This window comes from Electrona antarctica, assembly GCF_951216825.1.
Source record: "Electrona antarctica genome assembly, chromosome: 21".
In the NCBI taxonomy this organism is placed as follows: Eukaryota; Metazoa; Chordata; class Actinopteri; order Myctophiformes; family Myctophidae; genus Electrona; species Electrona antarctica.
The window spans coordinates 15,031,497-15,037,496 of NC_136802.1; the positions used below are offsets into that span (position 1 = coordinate 15,031,497).

General features: G+C 45.0%; 1 protein-coding gene across 1 annotated transcript in view; it reads left to right on the plus strand.

Moving 5' to 3' along the window:
• LOC306913850 (dynein axonemal heavy chain 2-like) overlaps positions 1-6,000 on the plus strand; it is a gene marked incomplete at its 3' end in the record, with an annotated part of 263,300 nt that overhangs the window by 179,042 nt on the left and 78,258 nt on the right. The window lies entirely within an intron of this gene.

Consider the following 6,000-nt stretch of genomic DNA (forward strand, 5'->3'; position numbering starts at 1 on the left):
AATGTCGTTCAGTATAAGACGATGTCATGTAGCATGGTCGTTTCGTTCAGTATAAGACGATGTCATGTAGCATGGTCGTTTCGTTCAGTATAAGACGATGTCATGTAGCATGGTCGTTTCGTTCAGTATAAGACGATGTCATGTAGCATGGTCGTTCAGTAGGCTATAAGACGATGTCATGTAGCATGGTCGTTTCGTTCAGTATAAGACGATGTCATGTAGCATGGTCGTTCAGTAGGCTATAAGACGATGTCATGTAGCATGGTCGTTCAGTAGGCTATAAGACGATGTCATGTAGCATGGTCGTTTCGTTCGGCCAACAATAATGGAAATGATTTCCACCTTCAACTTAATCACTCGTTCTCCGTCCATTATGTTATGCGCAGTCATCGCTGCTGCAGGGTGGTATAACCTTGGGCCCGATTCACTAAGCTGTTCACACCCATATTTTGGGTGTAAAGGATTTTTCCAAACTTCCCACGTTAGTATAGTCTAGATTCTAGAATAAGGTAATGTAAAGGTACTTTCAGACGGGCATCGATTAACGCAGACGTTGTCGCCTGGATCAACGACAGGTCTGCTAAACGGAATCCAGGTCTAGTCAGTCGCGTTGAAACATTATTTCACTGTGCCGCGCTCCTCGCCCCTCGATGCGTACAGGAACAATGAATACTAGGCGCGTTAACAGGTTAATGCCAGTAATATATGGGCGTCTTTCAGGCTAGACTGCATATGTTTAAAGTTACCTTTGAACAGCCAGTGCGCCGATAGCTGAGTTGCTTGTCATGAAAGTCCACTTTAAAACGGTGTAATCGCTTGTTGTAGTGTAGAAAAGTATTCCATAGCGGCGATCATAACAGCCCGGGCAGCGCACAGCTACTTCCTCCGGCAGATTTTCCATTGTAAACAATGGGACTCAATTTCCCATAACCCTTTGCACGCCGGCGCGACAGACCTTTTTGTTATGTCATCAAAACACGTCTCATATCCCATTCTGTCCGGTGGATTGCCTGTATGACTTCAAACTGATTAAAAACGTGGATTAAACAATGAAAACATAACTCAGGCAACTCGCAAATCGCAGGGAAAGTGTTCTACAATTAATTAACTCCAGCAACTCATGAATAGAAGTCAAAGTGTTAGTCGCTGCTCATCTGAAAGGACCTTAAGTCTGCATCCGAGCAGACTTGAGAAAGAGTGGCCCTCTGCAAAATTCTCCAACAAAAAAGATCAGACTACTAACGTGGGAAGTTTGGAAAATTCCTTTACACCCAAAATATGGCTGTAAACAGCTCAGTGAATCGGGCCCCTTGTGTGTACAAAATGTTGTAGTTTGACTGAGCTTGTACTGTATTACAATAACTCTTTTCAGGTACTGGGAAAAACGTGTTATTATTTAGTCACAATAATAAGTAGGTCGGGAGTGGCTTATTGTCAGCATATCAGCCGGTAACACGTGGGAGTCTGTCCCCGTTCCAGTGCGCTAGAGACCCTTGGGAGATGGATTGCTGATTCCGAGTGCCACACCTACCTTCAGCTCCCAGTACTCCCGATCTCCCGTCGCAAGTTGATGATGTCATATGTTTATCCATGTGTGGTCCAGGATATGGAATTTATGGAATGCGTGTGCTAATAAAAAACAACTTAATAAGTCTTATGGTTAAGAGCATCAAAGTCATATTTTAAATAATTTGTATTAACACATTTTATTAGCACAATCCATAGGGCTGGACCACACATGGGCAAATTACAAATTACATCAACCTGTGACAGGAGTTTTCCCTATTGAGTGAAAGATTAACTATTTGTAAGATAAATTAAATATTTTGGATATTTTCACATTGTAATTATAGTTATAGAGGGCAAGTATAATGTATTGATTCAAGGCATACAAGTCTTATTAGCCAGGGATCATTTTAACCGCTTTCAATAAAAACAAATAAACTAATTGAGATCAGTTTTCATACATTGTGATCTTATAGATCTCCTTTTTTTTGCTATTTCTCATACAATGAGTTGATGACAAAGAAGATTGAATTACCATCCCGTCGTGTGGTTTTCTGCAATGGTTGCCAAGCAATCATTATATGGTTTAGAACATACTGTATATTGGATGTCAGTAGATCAATGTCTGTATCAAATAATTACAGGATAAATGCCACAGAAGTGAATGCAATTTCTTTCTGAAGAGACCGCACAAGTGTGCGATATGAACTAACAGGCAGGATATGAATCATGTGAGAGGGATCGATGAGGAGGCCTCCGGGACAACGCTGTGAGGACAGCACCATGATCGAGGAGAGACTCCCTCGCTCCTCGGGTGTCAATCTCACCGCTTCCTATTTTTAGAGGCTGAGTGAGTCCCATCTCCGGCTGAAACTATCAAAAGTACTCAAAAAGTAGCAATACCACAATAATAGAAGTACTCTGTTAGGGCGGAAGTGGCTCAGGGGGTAGAGTGGCCGGTAGAGCAGCTGGATGAGAACTGTGAGGTTACCAGTTCGATCCCGGGCTCCCCCAGAGTTAGTGTCCAAGTGTCCTTGAGCAAGACGCTGAACCCCTAATTGCTCCCTATGTGCATGTTGGTACCTTGGATGGTTTCCCCCGCCATCGGTGCATGAATGTGTGTGTGAATGGGTCAATGTAATCTATGTAAAGCGCCTTGGATACATTATTAAGTACAAGTCCTGGTATCTGCGAATATGCCAGTCTAACCACCGATCCGACACAGGGGTAAGGGGTTGACACTATGGCAGGTAAATAAAATGTTGGGGCATGTGGAGTTTGCTTTCGAGTTGCCCAAACTGCAAGTGCACATATGAGTGAGGAGTCTGCTATAAACACAACAGGAGATCACAACACTGGTATTCGGTATCGGCTAACGCAGAAATTGTGGCATCGGATTGGGAACGAAAAAAGTGTATCGGGACATCCCTAATTATCAATTATCTGCAACCTCACAGCGCCGCAATTCGACACGTGAGTGTGTAGATCAGCTGTTTTTGAATAGCCGAGGGATAGAATAGGGCTTATAGTGGATAAAGTACGTTTTGTAATAACCATCAAATCTGAAAAGTGACTATTACTGTCAAACAAATGCAACTTGTGAAATATGACATTCTGCACAATGAGTACTTTCACTATTGGTACTTTAAGTACATTTTGAAGCCAATACTTTTGTACTTTTACTCGAGTACATTTTGAATTCCGGACTTTATCTCGTAACTGAATACTTCTGCATTGCAGTATAGTATTTTTTTTGGCCCACCACTGGTACCTACTTTGCGCCGTACTGCTCGCGTGTCAGTCTCGTCCCGTCTCTATTTTTAGAGGCTGGGGGGGGGGGGGGGGGGGTTCTCCATCTGGAGCGATCTCTCCTCTCTGTCATCGCCACTCTGTCATGGTGTTTCACCGTCTTTCATCCTCCATCATGGCCTCTCTGTCGTTGATACCGTCTCTCCTGTCTTTGAGTCTATATCTCTCTCTGTCCGTCAGACCTGTCAGAGGATAATATTCCCTCCCTGATAACTCTCTGTTGTCTAACAGGTGTACGGACACCACCCGCCTCGTCCCCAGGCGAATGGTGGAAAGTAACAAAGTACGAGTATACGTTTACCATACTCGAGGACCCAAAATATATGTATTTGGCCGCTGGAGCCCCATCTGAAAATAAGTTTCAGGGACTCCCCAGAAGCAAAGATTTGAGTTAAAGCGCTCGCTGTGAAATAATATATATTGACAGTGGCACGGTGGTGCAGTCTGTATAGTGCTGTCGCCTCACAGCTAGAAGGTCCTGGGTTCGATTCCCGCTGGGCGTGGTGCCCATACCCTGGGTGGGGTTGACAAAAGGGCCTTTCTGTGTGGAGTTGGCATGTTCTCCCCATGTCCCCTATAGGGTAGGTATAACCTCACAAAACACATGCAGTAATCTCTAAACTGCCTCCCCCTGGCCAGCCGGGGTGCCGCCGCCTGATGGAGGGGAAAGAAACTGGTTGGAATAACGTATTCCTTAATTCCACGTGCTACGTCCAACCGGGAAAACTCCCCTCTGTCAGCTGAAAAGAAGCGGCTTGGACTCGTCATGCATAGAAGGAAGCATGAGGTCAGTCTGTTGCCCCCCCAGGTTGGCAGAGAGAGCCTATAGTGCCCAGGATTACATTTGATAATTGACATATTGACGAGTGATACATTGACGTAGCGCGGCACTCACTGGTAGGTGGGTAACCCTGTCCACAGCCCTCCTCTGAGACTCAGTAGACAGGAATGATGCTAATTTCTAATGAGAAATGAAGAGCAATTATATGAGGATAGGTTGTAAATGGGAGCCATGGTCCTTTAAGTAAAAAAAAGAATGTCCTGTCATCGACTTTCACTGTCTCTCATCCATCATGTTTTCTGTTAGACTGTTTCCTCTCTCTGTCTGTCTGTCTGTCTGTCTCTCTCTCGCGCTCTCTCTCTCTCTCTCACTCTGTCATATCTGTCAGAGATTAGAATTCCCTCCCACCTAACTCTTTGTCTTAACCCTCGCCTCAGCGCCAGTTATGGGTGTCGCCATGGTGCCATTTCACTTTGATGATTAATTTTCACACAAATGATTGTAACAATTTAATTGTGAAGAAAAGAAAAATACATTTCTGGTACTTATTTTGCCTTCTAGGCTTTGCACAGTGCAGAAAATGACAAATGTCATTGTCAGTTTAATGACTGACAATGACAGATACAAATTGTACAACTAAATAATGTGCTATGGCCACATTAGGCCACAAAGAATAATGTTATAACAAATTAAAACGTGGAAATAGCTGAGCTTGTATAGATCTGCTGTTTCCACTATTTTTGAAAATGTTTGAAAACGTTTTAATGTCAATTAATTCATACGGACGAATGGAAACTATATTCTCACAATTACGCAAACATGATAGCGAGTATCGTACGTATCGTACGTAATAACTTCCACAGACGGACTTCCAAGGGTCAGGCGAAGGCCGGTCTTAGCGCAGTCATTTGACCGAGAGGCTTCTCCGTGAGACGACCCTCTCTGAGTCACTTCATGGCTCGTGGCTTTTCATTCTGGCAGGGTTTTCCTGTGGTGGTGGTGGGCGAGGGGCCGGGCGGGCGGGCGGGCGGGCGGGCGGGCGGGCGGGCGGGGGAACTAAATCAATTCCAAATTATTGCATCTCTCAATAACTGATGGCCGTGTCTGGGAAGAGGACAAATGATTAATGGCGATACTATGGAGGATATGAGTAAGACACACACGGAGACCTTATCGCTCAGCCCCGCTGGCACGTGCATGGGCGCGCTTGCACGGCAGCTAGAGATAATATCTCTGTGTGTGTGTGTGTGTGTGTGTGTGTGTGTGTGTGTGTGCGTGCGTGCGTGCGTTAGGATTGGTTGGTTTGTTCAGTAGAGAAGAGTAATTGAAGCTATGTTTTGTGTGTGTACGTGCGTGCGTGCGTGCGTGCACGTGTATAATGTATGTCAATGCATGCATCCACTGCTCCTAAACCTAGGATTGGTTAAAAAACTAAACAAACAAGGGGCACATTTCACATGCATCTAGACATAAATCTACAGTGACAAATGATGCATATGTCACTTGCACGTGAACGAAACCAACGTGCGCCTCTCTGTGCCTCTGCATGTATTGGTGTCATTTGTGTCGGCGTTGTGGGTTTTTCCATCTCTGCCTCTAATTGGGCGATGCGGTGGAGGTCCCCGCGCCATGGCTCGTGTGTCTGCAAATAAACCAGCAGGCAGGATGTGTGCACGTGCACACGCACCGTGCACGCGGAACAACACAAATCACCTGGAATTACTACCCACCGTCTGAGCCATTCATCTCCGACTGGCTGGAGACAGCTCTGCAGTGGACATGGACACACACGAGCAAACGCACACACACAAGCACACACACAAGCACACACACAAGCACACACAAGTGTTTGTATTATGGTGAAGACATCAATATTTTAGGACGGCGATTAGATCTACAAGCCA